General features: G+C 40.6%; 1 protein-coding gene across 1 annotated transcript in view; it reads right to left on the bottom strand.

Annotated features, from left to right (window-relative positions):
• WASF2 (WASP family member 2) overlaps window positions 1-10,925 on the bottom strand; it is a 91,191-nt gene extending 80,266 nt beyond the window's left edge. The window contains exon 1 of the mRNA XM_037828025.1: window positions 10,757-10,925. The gene's annotated coding sequence lies outside the window, so the exon portion shown is untranslated. The remainder of the gene's footprint in view (window positions 1-10,756) is intronic.
• Between the last annotated feature and the right edge of the window lie 4,389 nt (window positions 10,926-15,314).

Here is a 15,314-nt window from a genome sequence, read left to right as displayed (position 1 = left end):
AATGTAGACTTTCTCTCTCTCAGCCTAACTCTGCAAGTAAATTCATCACTCTCCCCCCAATGCGGGACAGGACACCCAAGAAGAATGAGCCTTCCTGGAGACGTGGGAAAAGGATTCTGGGAATGAGCCTGACCCTGGCATCGAGGGATTGAGAATGCCTTTTGACCAAAATGGGGGAAAGAAAGGCAACAAAGTAAGGTTTTAGCAGCTAAGAGAATTCAAATAGAGTCAAGAGGCTGTTCTGGAGGTTATTCCTATGCAAGCTTCACCTAGATATGCCAAATGACCACAATATGATAAGCCCAAGTCAACAGTAATCTCGAAAACCTTAAAGAATACCCAGATCCCTGAGACTCTATTACAGTTTCACTCACTAAGTTTATTCTTCAGACTTAAATCCTTCAGAGTGCTCCTATGCCAGCTAAGTCCCAAAACCCAGAGGCAACAGCCTCGTCAAGAACATCAACTAGATGTGACCCCTTTGCTTATAAAGTTGATACCACTTTTCAACATAACAGGTTAGAGTGGTCACTGCCTAGACATCCCTGAAGACTGGAAAAGTGATTAAACTAGAGGAAGGGATAGCAACAGACGAGATGGAATTTAACAAAGGATTATGAATACTGAATCTTTATATAACTTTCTTTTTCTTAGTTGCTAGGCTATTAGAATAGCAAGAAGGAAAGAACTGAAATGGAACTGTAACACAGCATCCTTTGAAATTTGTTCTATAGCTATTTGTCAAATTGTAATTTGAAAGCTATACCTTTTTGTATATATGTCATATTTCACAATAAGGAAATAACTTAAACTATGGTACTATAACTCCTAACAACTTTGGAAATTTCCTATATATCTACTTGTTAAATCATACTTTGAAAGATATTAACTTTTGTATATATTTTATGTTTTATAATAAGGAATTAACTGAAACTGTGGAACTGTAACCTATAATATTGTTTGAAATTTGCTCTCTAACTACTTGTTAAACTGCACTTGTAAAGTTATCACCTCTATGTATACATGTTATATTCTACAATAAAAAATATGATTAAAAAAAAAGGAGAGAGACAGGCTTCAAATCTCAAATCTGCCATTTATAAGTTGAATGACTTTGAGGAAGTTACTTAACCTCTCTGAACCTGTTTGTCCATAAAATGTATCTACTAACAAAAATGTAATTTATGTCAAGTGCTGAGGACTGAATGTAATGATAAATATCAAAATGAGAGCACTATACTTTGCAAATAATTGCCCAATGAATGCTGAAGGAGCTTTAAAAAGTAAAAAGGGAACAACCAAAAGAATCAAATATCTAGGAATTAATTTAACCATGGATGTAAAGGACCTATATACAGAAAACTCCAAAACACTGCTAAAAGAAATCAAAGAAGACCTAAATAAATGAAAGGACATTTCATGTTCATGGATTAGAAGACTAAATATAGTTAAGATGTCAATTCTACCCAAACTGATTTACAGATTCAACACAATCCCAATCAAAATGCCAATGGCCTACTTTGAAGAAATGGAAAAGCCAATCATCAAATTTATTTGGAAGGGCTAGGGGCCCTGAACAGCCAAAAACATCTTGAAAAAGAACAAAGTTGAAGGACTCACACTGCCTGACTTTAAAGCATACTACAAAGCAACAGTGGTCAAAACAGCATGTTACTGGCATAGGCACAGACATATTGATCAATGGAACCTAACTGAGAGCTCAGAAATAGACCTGTGCATTTATGGTCAACTGATTTTCAACAAGGCAGCCAAGTCCACTCAACTGGGACAGAATAGTCTCTTCAACAATAGTGGGGGGAAATCCATATCCAAAAGAATGAAAGAGGACCCCTATCTCATACCTTATACAAAAATTAACTCAAAATGGATCAAAGACCTAACTATAAGAGACAGGACCATAAAACTCCTAGAAGAAAATGCAGGGAAGCATCTTGAAGATCTTGTGGTAGGTGGAGGTTTCTTAGACTTGACACCCAAAGCACAAACAATGAAAGAAAAAATGGATAAACGGGACCTCCTCAAAAGTGAATCCTTTTGTGCATCAAAGGACTTTGTCAAGAGTACTGAAAAGGCAGCCTACTCAATGGGAGAAAATATTTGGAAACAACATATCCCATAAGGGTTTACTATCCATGATATATAAAGAAATCCAGCAACTCAACAATAGAAAGACAAACAACCCAATTATTAAAAATGGGCAAAAAACTTGAATAGACATTTTTCCAAAGAGGAAATACAAATGGCTAAAAAGCACATGAAAAGATGGTTAATATCACTAGCTATCAGGGAAATGCAAATCAAAACCATAATGAGATATCATTTCACACCTACTAGAATGGCCACTTTTAAACAAACAGAAAACTGCAAGTGTTGGAGAGGATGTGGAGAAAGAGGAACACTTAGTTACCATTGGTGGGAATGTAAAATGGTACAGCTACTATGGAAGACAGTTTGGGTGGGGAGGGAGTTCGATCAGGAAGCTAAATTTAGAACTGCCATATGACCTGCAATCACACAACTAGGTATATACTCAGAAGAGCTGAAAGCACAGACGCGAACAGACCTTTGCACACCAATGTTCACAGCGACATTATTCACAATTGCCAAAAGATGGAAACAACCCAAGTGTCCATCAACTGATGAATGGATAAACAAAATGCAGCATACACATATGATGAAATATTACTCATCAGTAAGAAGGAACGAAGTCCTGAAGCATGTGACATGGATGAACCTTGAGGACATTATGATGAGCGAAATAAGTTAGACACAAAAGGACAAATATTGTATCTCTCTAAAATGAACTAATCATAATAAGTAAACTCACAGAGTTAAAATCTAGAATATAGGTTACCAGGAGATAGAATGCAGGTAGAGAATGGGGAGCAGACACTTAACATATGCAGAATTTTAAACTAGGTTGAATTTAAATGTGTAGAAATGGACAGAGGTGATGGTAACATATTATGGTAAGTGCAATTAAAAGCACTGAATTATGTGTGCGATTGTGGTTGAAAGGGGAGGTTTAGAGTCATGTATGTCACTAGAAGAAAAGCTAGAGGATAAAACATGGAACTATGTAACACAATGAACCCTGTGGTAGACGATGACTGTGATTAATCGTACAAACATAAAACTGTTTTTCATTAACTAGAACAAATGTACATCACTATTACAAGGAGTTAACATATTGGTATATGGGAAAAATACACCTATTGCAAACTACAGATTATAGTTAACAGTAACAGTTTAATATTCTTTCTTCAACAGTATAACAAATGTACCACACCTGAGCTAAGGGTCAGTCAGAGGGGGGATAAGAGTTATGGGATGTTTTGGGCTTTTTGTGTTTTTGGAGTAATGAAAACATACTAAAATTGATTATGGTGATGAATGCACAACAATGTGATTGATGATACTGTGAACCACTGACTGTTAACTTTGGATGGATGGTATGGTGTGTGAATGTATCTCAATAAAACTGCTTAAAAAAAGTAAAGAGGAAGGCGGGATTGGTCTTATACTTCTCACAATTCCATGGATGCCTTGGTATCAGGAATCCTATTTTAAAGACTATCAATATTGTGGCCCTCTCTCTCTAGCTAAGCAAACTTGGCAGGTGAAATCACTGCCCTCACCCCTACATGGGATCTGACAGCCAGGGGAGTGAATCTTCCTGCCAACGTGGAATATGACTCCTGGGGAGGAATCTAAACCTGGCATCGTGGGATGGAGAACACCTTCTTGACCAATAGGGGGATGTGAAAGGAAATGAAATAAGCTTCAGTGGCAGAGAGATTCCAAAAGGAGCCGAGAGGTCACTCTGGTGGGCACTCTTATGCACATTATAGACAACCCTTTTTAGGTTCTAATGAGTTGGAATAGCTAGCAGTAAATACCTGAAACTATCAAACCACAATCCAGAACCCATGAATCTTGAAGACGACTGTATAAAAATGTAGCTTTAAAAAAAAAAAAAAAAAAAATGTAGCTTTTGAGGGGTGACAATGTGACTGGGAAAGCCATATGGACCACACTCCCCTTTGTCCAGTGTACAAATGGATGAGTAGAAAAACAGGGGCAAAAAAAAAACAAAAAACCACCCAGTGTTCTTTTTTACTTTAACTGTTCTTTTTCACTTTAATTTTTATTCTTATTATTTTTGTGTGTGTAGAAAAGAAAATGTTCAAAAATTAATTTTGGTGATGAACACAACCATATAATAGCACTGAGAACAACTGAATGTATACTTTGTATGACTGCATGGCATGTGAATATATCTCAAGAAAAATGAATTGAAAAAAAATAAAAGACTATCAACATTCTACAGAGGGAAATTTACTTACAGTTCCAAATTGTGAATGGAAAGGAACATTAATGGGCATGACCCAAGAATTTCGACACCTCCTTCTACACAGTTAAATTCTCACGACCCTAATTTGAGAGAAAGCTTAAACAGTACTTGCTAGAACAATCGAAAACGAATGGGGAGGAATATAGGGGGAAAATTTCAATCTCAAACACTAGAGACGAGAATTACTCTTGTTACTTTACTATGTCAATTATACCATTAAATTTCACCATGAATCAATATATCATATATGCGTGTGTGTATGTATAAGAACGCATGTATATGCATACACATATATTCACTCAACCTGGAACTAAGCTGGATATTTTAACCACTGTTCCTTCCCCAAAAGGCTACTATATTCTAAAACAAAAACAAAACAAGAAACTCTAAGAGAGTATGTCTCAGACTTTTCCATATTTTACCAGAAAAGAAAAATGGAATTTGAAAAGAAACAGCAGTGGCAAAGTTTTAGAGACTCTCACATCAATCTTAAACTGTTTATTACTTTATTAGTCTGTAGAAATCATGACAAAAAACATTTTTCTGAGATACCGCTACATTTGAGCCTCATTTCCTCTGCAAGTGTTCAACAATTCTTGTTTCTATTCTTCTCTTTTCTAATTCAATTCTGTTTGGTTTCTAAGTTAAGAAGTGTGTTTCATTTGCATAAATGGTAACAATTCTGAGATACTATTCATAACTATACATCTGAATTCTCTGGAGTACCATTCACAACTTCAAATGGAACATGGAAAAAAAAAAACATTCATTCAACTTCACTTTAATGGTGACTAAGACATGAATGACTATAATGTTATGCTGCAGAGGGTTGATCAAAGGACAGCAAAAGTCCCCAAATGTTACTACTGACTTGTCATTTATTAATGCCAAAGGAACCTAAGGACCACTGCCTTGATCAACCTACCTATCTCAAAAATACTGAGTTTATAAAGAATGCCATTAGTTAAACTGTTTTTTAGAGTTATAAAATACCTATGCACATGCAGGAAAATCAAAAGATATGATATATCTTAATTTATGATGCTCAAAATAGCAAGGAAGAATACTGACACATTCTGGTAAGTTCACTATAAAAGCAATAGTGGCTTCTCTTTAGGTGTTAATTGTTTGGCTATGAGTTTTCTGAGTAAGTCTTTATGCAAGGTAGTAATATTCCAGCAGTTTTTATCTAATCTTAATTAGTGATAGAAATTGAATTTACATAGATCTGCATAAATAATTCAGCTACCTATACTTCTCTAATATATTAAATCGAGGTAAAATAAAATTTGAACAGAATAAAAATAATGGGGCTATTTTGAAGTCGTCACCTCCTAATTTCCCTTATTTTCCTTTCCTATCCAAAAGTCAAACACTGGAGACTGTACAGCCAGGAAGAAGGAAGAAAAGGAGAGAACTCACTGAGGGCATCTATACTCACTTCTCTCTACTACCCCACCATTCCTACCCTTGATACAGTGATTTTTAACAGGGGGTAATTTTGCCCCCCAGGAGACATCTGATATTGTCTGGAGACATTTTTGTTTGTCACAACCGAGGGGAAGGGGTGCTACTGGCATCTAGTGGGTAGAGACTGGGATGCTGCTAGATGTCTTACAATTCAAAGGACGGCCCCCCAAAACACAGAATTATCCAGCCCCAAATGTCAACAGTACCAAGGTTTAGAAATCTTACCCAAAGGCCCAAGGAAAACCTCTTTCTCAGAAGACACTCAATGAATGTCTGCTGGTCTGAACTGAAAAGGAAAGACCATAAACTGGAAAAAAGTGTCGCTCACAAGAATGAAGCAGAATACAGAGGCCATGATTTAAGCATCATTAGCATCTTTTAAGCCTTTACTGTGTACTGGGCACTGATCATGCAAAAATGAAAGTATAGTCCTGCCCTTAAGGAGCTCATAGTCAGGTAAAGGAGCTTTATAGATTTGTCTAATATCAGCTTTGACAAACTAATAAATGCATTAACAAAGGAGAAAACATACAGGAGAGTCACTCAACTTTTCCCAGGGAAAGCGTCACAGAATAGATGACATCTTGGCCCAGTACTCAAGGATGAACAGGAAGCATCTTATTTCACAGGCTCTTCCCAAACAAAGAGCTATTCATTTCTTCAGTAAACAAAAAGCTACAGAGCACCAATTATGTTCTATATGCTGTGCTAAGTGTGGGGAGATCCAGTTAAATTACAACTTTCCATTTCTTTCCTTGGCATGGATGATGTGCAATGGCCCACCTCCCCCACCCAATCTCCAAGAATCCTTGAATTTCTACCTATTCCCAATTTAACAAATGCTACCCTAATTAATCTTAGGAAGGCCACCACTCGAGGAGAAAACAAAACTTCCAAGTGCCTTTTGACACAGACTGCATCCAATCCTGCCTGAGACTGGTGATGTCGACAAGAGTGGCCAGCAATGAACTAAACTGACCATGGGTCCAGATGTGCCAACCATTAGATGTGTGTTGTTATCCTGGAAAGCTATTTTACTTTATGAAAACTCTGGTCCTCTCCCACCCAACCCAACCCATGTCCAAGACCAATAGCGAATTAAACAACAAATATTTACCAAACACCTACAATGTGCTTATGTCAATGGTTCTCAACCCTGACTGTGTATTGCTGACATCAGAGATCCCAGGCCAGATATGCGTATTTTTTTAAAGCTCCATAAGTAATTCTGATGCAAAACAAGCACCATGTTCTGGCCTTTGAGCACTAGAGAACACAAAAGAAGTATAAGACACGTTCTAGTCCTCAAGAGCTTACCCAGTCACACCAGGGTAAATTGGAATAGGATTCTAGTTCACTAATTTTAATACTCTTGCAATATTATAGGGCTTACGAAGTGGAAGAGAAGAAACTGAGGCAATCTGGATAAGAATTATTCCTATTCCCTAGCCCAATCACAGATCAACTCCACCAGTAACTCCTGATACACTGTTCCACATTCCTTCTACCTCCCAGACAGTGAAGGCACCACTCTCCAGGAACTATGGAGTCACTCCAAGTGGGAAGATGAATTTTAAGGCCCTCAAATCAGGTGGCTGTAAGGTGTCGTGAAGGTCAGAATCCCTCAAGTCCATGCTGTCATGGGGCTTCCTCTAAAAAGAAGAAATAATTCTTCATCCTCCAATAATACCAGTCTACCTCACTCTACAGTAGAGGTATCTGAGAAAAGCAGAGAGTAGCCTGAGTTTTCATAACTCTGGTCCTAGAGGCCCTGTGCCATTTAAAGAAAACATGTAAGTTCATATGGCTGATAAACTCAAGTTTCTCATGTTACTCATATGCTTAAACTAAAAGGACTCTAAATTAAATATATTTTAATAAATTTCTTACCAAGCTACGTAAATTGTGGAGGCTTCATAAATTAAAAATAAACAAAATATTGACCCAAATCCCATCCTGCAATGATGACCTCACACTAAAGACCATCCTGAAAGGAAAATCAGCTTTAAAATTCTGTAAACATGAATCTACAGATCTTCAACCAAGTCTTCCTATAATTACATGGAAGATACAATTCTCTTAACTGCTTTATAAAAAATGATGAGCACAAGACCATACATATTACTTTTCAAAAAAGGGGGACAGTGTCTTCTAACATCTAAAACAGGGACCAATGAGGGTTTTAAAAAGTAAATTTAGTTAGTAAAGGAAATTTGCACATTGGGGATATTCTGATTACAGCAACAGAATTAAATGACAGAAACAAAAAAGTATCTTCTATGTAATACTGTTTTCAGGATCCATGATTTTGCAATTAGATTGGTTATACAATATTTTTCCTTGTAAATTTTTCTTGTCATCATATACATTTTACCTATAAAGGTCCATAATCCCTTAACTTTAATTCCAAAATCCAAAAGACCGTGAAAAACAAGTTTTTCATTATTCATTTGGTGGCAAAACCTGATGTAAAATGTCATGAGGCTATTTATAGTACATATTTGTTTCAGTTAGTGCAAATATTCAGACATTATACTACAGAAATAATAATGTGTTTGATTATGAGGTGCTGCCCCAGAATTCTCTGGGAATGTTACATAATATGCAATACATGTACCATATATCTTTTCTAGAATTAAAAAACACATGTGGCACCAATAATTTGGGGGGGGGGGGGGTGTTCCAGGAATTTTGAATATGGTAACATGATATACTAATTGTGACTAAATCTTCTTAAACAGAAATATAACTAATACTGAGAATGAACGCAGATCTTCATACGCAATAAATTCAACGCCTTAGCTATTGCACACACACACAATCCTGGAAAAGAAAGCATTAAAAGGACTTTTAACAAATGTCAAAAACCAAACACATCATTATGTTGTTTTACAAGTGATGGTGACATTTACATCATATAATATCTAGATCAATTCCTCTTAGGTTGAAATCTACTGATTAAATCACAATAAAAATACAGCCAAAGACTGAACTGGTAATTATATTGAGAAAAAGAATCATCTACTAATAAATAACTTCCTCATTAAAATGTTCTGATTTTTATAAAAAATATCTCGGAAAGTTTAAGATTTAAAATTATTTCATTCTAGAATACAATATCTGAACATTGAACAAATTACAATTGACTTTTTCTGTGAAAGCAGAGCCTCTGACAGAAGCAGCTCTTAAAGACATTTGAAGGGGAAGAGGCGTTTCACAGTTCTTTCCTTCCTTTAGTTGCTGCTTTTCTGGTTTCAGAATTTCAAACAAAGAAATACATATTGGCTCCAGTGCTAAGAAACGCCCTTTTTCTCAGCCAACTTCCTCTTCCAATTTTCTTCCTCACCAATGACATACGGGAACAATACCCATGGTCAATCCCACCATTCTGAATAACCAAACTCTATGAGGCTTGGAAAAATGAAGGGCTGCAATTTACAGTACTGAATTACTCCCCAATCCAGGTCCACAATCTTTGCTCATCTAGAAGTCAGGTAACACAAAGGAACGTTATGCTCAATCAGAGGCAGGCTGTTGAATCTTTCACCCCTTGAATCTGAAGAAATCTAAACTAACAAACAGGAAAATTCTCTCATCCCAAGAAAATGTGGGCTTCTTAGGCAGAAGAGGAAGTTACTGGCTGGCACAACCCCTATTCAAGAGTTAAGTCTGTACACCAAGAGCTGGTGAACTTTCTTCTACAGGCCACCGGACCAGGATTCAAGGTGAGCCCTCTGAGTTCTGACACACTTCAAAGTGACTTTTACAACTTAAAAATGGTCCTTTCCGCTCACAACTGAACAAAAGGGATGAACCTTTAATTAACCATTCAGGGATCACCACCCAGCCAGTCAAAAGTCAAATCCAGCCAGAAGTCAAATCAACTGCCTGGGCCAGACCCCTCTCCCTATTTGTGAGAAAGCAAACTTTCCCACAACTATATTTTAAATGGACAGTCACCTCCCCTTGCCCGGTGATTCTCAGAGGAAACACCTTAAGGTTGGTAAGCTCTGCATCTTACTGTGTGAACTTGGCAAGTTATCTAACTTCCCTGAAATTTCCTTTCCCCATGTGTAAATTCTCAAGGGTTGCTGTAAAAATTAAATAAGAACATATGCCTAACCAAAGAGCTGGCACAAAGTAGGGGCACCATAATGTTTCTCTCCCTCCTCCTCGTAACTTCTGGGCCAAAACTCGAATCACAGCTCCAAGAGGCTCCAAGAACCTCTTCTTCTCTGACTCTATAGACAACTGTACAAAACTTCCCCATCTCAAAGGCTGTAAGACTTCTGGAGGACCAATACAATCTGACCCCACTCCATCATGGTGTCTGTGGCATCCAGAGCCTTCCTGGGGGCACCTCTTTAGCCCATTCTCCTTCTCTTCACTCTGCAGTCCATCCTGTACCTACACACACCTACACACACACACACCTTAGTGTCCTCTCAGCCACTCAGCAACCTAGCAGGCCAGGGGCTTCAGAGAGTACCGCAACATCTCTTAGTTTTGAGATGGAAACTGAGGCTTGGCCTGGAGAACTTGCTCAGTATCTCAGACAACATCCGTATCTATCTATCAACCTCAAAATGGAGAAACAGGGGCTCAGAGAGGGAAGTGACTTGTCCAAGGTCACACAGAGTTGGTGGCAGGGCCAAATAAGGCATTTTTGCAGCCTTATAGACCCAGGGCCCCTCCAAGTTTCCTAGGGGAATTCCGAGCCCCTGCCCCCTGGAAGTGAGGAATGTGCAGTAAGAAGTCACCCTGTGCAGATGGTTCTTCCGGCCTCTTCCCGGCCGCAGGAAGAGGCTCTGCACCCACTTCCCCGGGACCCTGCACGGCTCGGGAGCGGAGGATGGGCCCGGCGCCTTACGGCGGAACGGCGGGGCCCGCCCGAAGGGACTTGTTGCTCACCTGGCCTCGCGCGGGCGCCCTCAGCGACACAAGGGCCAGCTGGCCACCCCGCCTCCGCACGGGAGTCTACTCCCGCGGGCCGTACCGCAGCCTGCCACACAGCCGGACCCCCTCAGCGCGCTACGCCCCCAGTCGCGCTCGCCCGGCCCGCGTCCGCCATTACGCGATTCCCCGCCCAGGGACGCAGCCACACCCCGCCGACGGCCCTGATTGGTTCTCTGCCCCGCCCGCCCGGGGCTTCGGAACATTCCATTGGCCTGAATGGAATGTCAGTTAAATAACTACGCAAAAGACGCACTCAAGGATAGAGTCCCGGGAACTCCACCCGAGAGACTTCCGCAAACGGAGTAAACAGCAGGGGGCAAACCAAGTGAAGTGGGAATGAAGTTTAAAGTAAATCAACTCCTAAATTCAGAGTAGGAATATTCCCCCTAAGAAAGTATAAAAACTCGTACAAAGTGTATTAAAATTCGAGTTCTTCTTGGTAGAGCTCAAAGAACCAGTATTTTTGATGGAAGAAAGGGACCAAGTTCGTGAACTTTCCATGGACACCCCCTCCAAGTTGCAGATAGTTTTGTCCCTTCCCTCCGGGTCTCAGACCTGACCGAAAGTAGGGTGGAGACGAGTGTGAGTCACAGGTTCCAACCCGCCCTTAAAGGGTGGACACTGGGAGAGGCACGGGGTCCGGGGACTGTGATCTGGTTCTGAGAGCCCCTTTGTATTGGGTGAAGTTAGCTGAACCCTGGTTCAGTCGCCACTTCCCTCTGAGACTTCGGACAATCCCAGAACCTCAGGTCTCAGTTTGTACTGCAAAATAGGAACTGTCACGCCTGCCTCACGACCTGGGTTGGTTACTGAGGATTCATGCATAAGTGGGTGTATGTGCATCTTATTGATTATAAAAGGCTGCAGCTGGATAATGAAGTGACAAATCACAAATTAGCAAAAATATCTAGCTTCTGAGCAACCCTGTATAAAGCAGGTATTGTCCTTTTTGCGGAAGAGAAAACCTAGCCTTGGTGATATTTTTGACTTGCCAAGGGTCACCCAGGGAATTTGAAACAGCCCTGAGACTCAAACCTTGTCCTTAGGCTTCCATTCCTGTTTCTCCTAGGCTCCGTGTCACCTGAAAAAGATTTCTCTCCCCCATTCCCTGGCCTTCCAGGGAGGGTCTTGGGGGCAGGAGGGCAGGATTGCCCCCACCTCTCTGGTCACCATGGATTTGGACCCTAGCTATTGTCAATCACCAAGATTTGTGGGAAAAAATTGACCCTTGGGATGTGCCCAAGCACCTAGAGGTGAGTAAGAGATGACAGGCTGGTCAGCAGCCCAGGCAGAATGAATCCCAAGTGACGCAGAAACTCCGAGAGGGGCAGTGACGCCATGTGTGCTCTCAGCAAGGCAGCCTCCATGCCAGGACTTAAATCTAGGTCTCTCTGCTCTCACAACAGGGCTCTTTTCACCACAGGATTGTTTTTTCCAGAAAGACCATCTTGGATGTAATCCCTAGTCCTTTTCCCTTTCTAAAAAGGAAGTAGGCTAAGAAGGAAGTGGGAAAGGGTGCAGCCTAAATCTTTGGAAGGACGAAGCTGGCCAAGAGGGTGGAGTGTCGACAGAGTTCCATTCCGGTGCTGGCTGAGTCTGTGACCTCCAGGCTCAACTGGAACGTGTGGTCTGACAACCGATGACTATTTAAATCCTAACTGTGGCCTTTGGGTGCTAGGTGGCAGCAGGTGCTGTGCAGAAGGCTGACCTGAGATTGAATCCAAGCTCCACCGCTTTCTAGCCCTCTGAGCCTTATCTACTTCTTCTCTAAAATGGGGACAACAGAACACTTGTGAGGTTTAAATTAGTTTACTGTGGAATCAATCAGTCATGTGTGTAAAGTGCCCAGTAGCTATTTATTCATTCATGAATGCATTCATTCACTAAGAAATGATCAAGCACAAACAACACAGTGTAGCCCACCAGTGCTGCAGCCACAATGGTGAATAAAACAGATTTGGACCCTCATGGAGCTTAGAGTCTTGTGAGAAAGAAAGTCTTTAAACAAATGATCACACAAATCAAAATACAGTTAGAAACTGTATAAGGAACAAGAAGGCAAAGTACAATGTGCTTATGAAAGTGAATATCAAGAGAAAGGGGCAGCCCTGAGTGCCTCTTTGTTGCTCAGATGTGGTCCTCCCTCTAACTAAGCCACCTTGGCAGTTGATCTCACTGCCCTCCCCCCTACTTGAGAACTGACTCCCAGGGGTGTAAATCTCCCTGGCAATGTGGGATATGACTCCCGGGGATGAATCTGGACCCGATATCGTGGGATTGAGAACATCCTCTTGACCAAAAGGGGGATGCGAAATGAAATGAAATAAAGCTACAGTGGCTGAGAGATTTCAAATGGGGTCGAGCGGTCACTCTGGTGGGCATTCTTACGCACTATGTAGATAACCCTTTTTAGGTTTTAATGTATTGGAATAGCTAGAAGTAAATACCTGAAACTATCAAACTCAACCCAGTAGCCTTTACTCTTGAAGATGATTGTATAACAATGTAGATTACAAGGGGTGACAGTGTGATTGTGAAAACCTTGTGGATCACACTCCCTTTATCCAGTGTATGGATGGATGAGTAGAAAAATGGGGACAAAAACTAAATGAAAAATAGGGTGGGATGGTGGGGGGATGATTTGGGTGTTCTTTTTTATTTTTATTTTTTATTCTTATTCTGATTCTGTTATAAGGAAAAAGTTCAAAAATAGATTGGGATGAAGAATGCAGAACTATATGATGGTACTGCGAACATTTGATTGTACACCATGGATGATTGTATGGTATGTGAATATATCTCAATAAAACTGAATTTTAAAAAAAATGAGAGAATGGTGCAGGAGACTTCCCTCGGAGGTGATGTCTGGTGTGAGATGGATTAATGGGGGTTAACAAGGCAGGGGAGAGGTGGGGAGAAGTTGCAGGCCTAGATGTGGGAAGACATCTAGCCTAATGTGGTTGGCGGCATTGGGGGAGCGGGGCAGGGGGTAGAGGTCACAATACCTTGTGGGACACCTTCCTAAATATCAAAGTATGAGGGTGCTGTAACGGAGGGAAACTGGCTTTGAAAATTGGGCTGTTTTCCAAGGGTCTCTGTACTTCTCTTAGAGTCCCTGAAAGAAGAAGACAAGCGTTGAGGCAAATCCACCTGGAATTGAATCTCAGCTCTGCCACCTCCGAGTGAGTGGCCTTGAGCCATCACCACGCCTTTCTATGCGACAGCTGCTCTTCTGAGAAATGAAGATAATGATAGCGGGTCAAAAGGCAAGGATAGGAATTGAATGCAGAAATATGTATAAAGCATCCTGGCCCATGGAAGGCACTCCATAAACAGTGCTGGATCTTCCTGGCATAGAGGGAGGTGAGCCTGAGGTAGCAGATCCAGCAGATGCATTTGGGAGAGAGCTATCTTGGATGATTGTGCACTGGGTGTGTTGTCACCTGACCCTAATTGTCTTAAGAGACATTAGAGCCAGACAAGCCTGAGTTAAAATCCTGGATATACCACTTCCTAGCTGTGTGTCCTTGGATGGGTGACTTAGCCTCTCTGAACCTGTTTCCTTATCCACAAAATGGGGATCATAATTGTTTCTATGTCCCAAAATTGTGAGAATTAAATCTGATAATAAATGTGAAGCACCTATTAGGTCTAATAATGATTAATATTGTTAATATTAAGTTACTACCTGCCCTGGAAATTAAGATTCTGGGGCTTCTGTTTGAAGGTTGTCTGACAACAGGAGTCTTAGTTTCTCCTTTGAAGCAATGGAGATAGACAAGTTTTTTTTTTGCTTTGTTTTGTTTTGTTTTGTTTTTTTGGGGGGGTACATATCAATAGCAATTATGAGCACTAATATTTATTGAGCATTTACTATGGGCCAGGCATGTGCTAAGTGCTTTACATACTTTAATTCATTTAATCCTCACAGCTTTCCTGTAAATCATCCGCATTTTACAGATGAGGTTAAAAAAACAAAAAAAGGCACAGAGAGATTAAGTGACTTGCCTAAGGTTACCTAATCAGGAATAAGTACAGTTGGGATTCAAACCCAACATGAAACATGAGAGGACCTGCTGCTCTTGTACCCAAGGAGGTAGAGGTGAAATCATTCCCTGCCCCTAGCAAGTCCCCAGGTTCCCAAGGTCAAGCCCTGCTCCTTTCACACCAAGTCTAAAAAATAACCCCTGCCTGTTCCTCATTCTCTAAGGCTGCTGAGAGCAGAGACCAGAGCCTCTTCCTCTGCAAGGGACATTTAGAGTCACCAGAACTGGGTCTGAATCCCAACTTTGCTCTGTAATCTTGGTCAAGTCATGCTTGCCTCTCTGAGCCTCAGTTTCCTTATCTATGAAAAAAGGATGATCACAGCTCTGCCTACAGGGCTGGCATGAAGGGCAGAAGAAATTAGGCCTGCATAAAATATAAAGTGCAGTCCACACTAGAGTTCCTCTCATCGTTGCTATGGGGATGGCAATCCCTTCAGGGGAAAGCAACCTAGGCAGAATAGCAGGCG

Source organism: Choloepus didactylus, chromosome 2 (genome assembly GCF_015220235.1).
Source record: "Choloepus didactylus isolate mChoDid1 chromosome 2, mChoDid1.pri, whole genome shotgun sequence".
NCBI classification, from domain to species: domain Eukaryota; kingdom Metazoa; phylum Chordata; class Mammalia; order Pilosa; family Megalonychidae; genus Choloepus; species Choloepus didactylus.
This window is presented reverse-complemented; position numbering and strand designations above follow the sequence as displayed.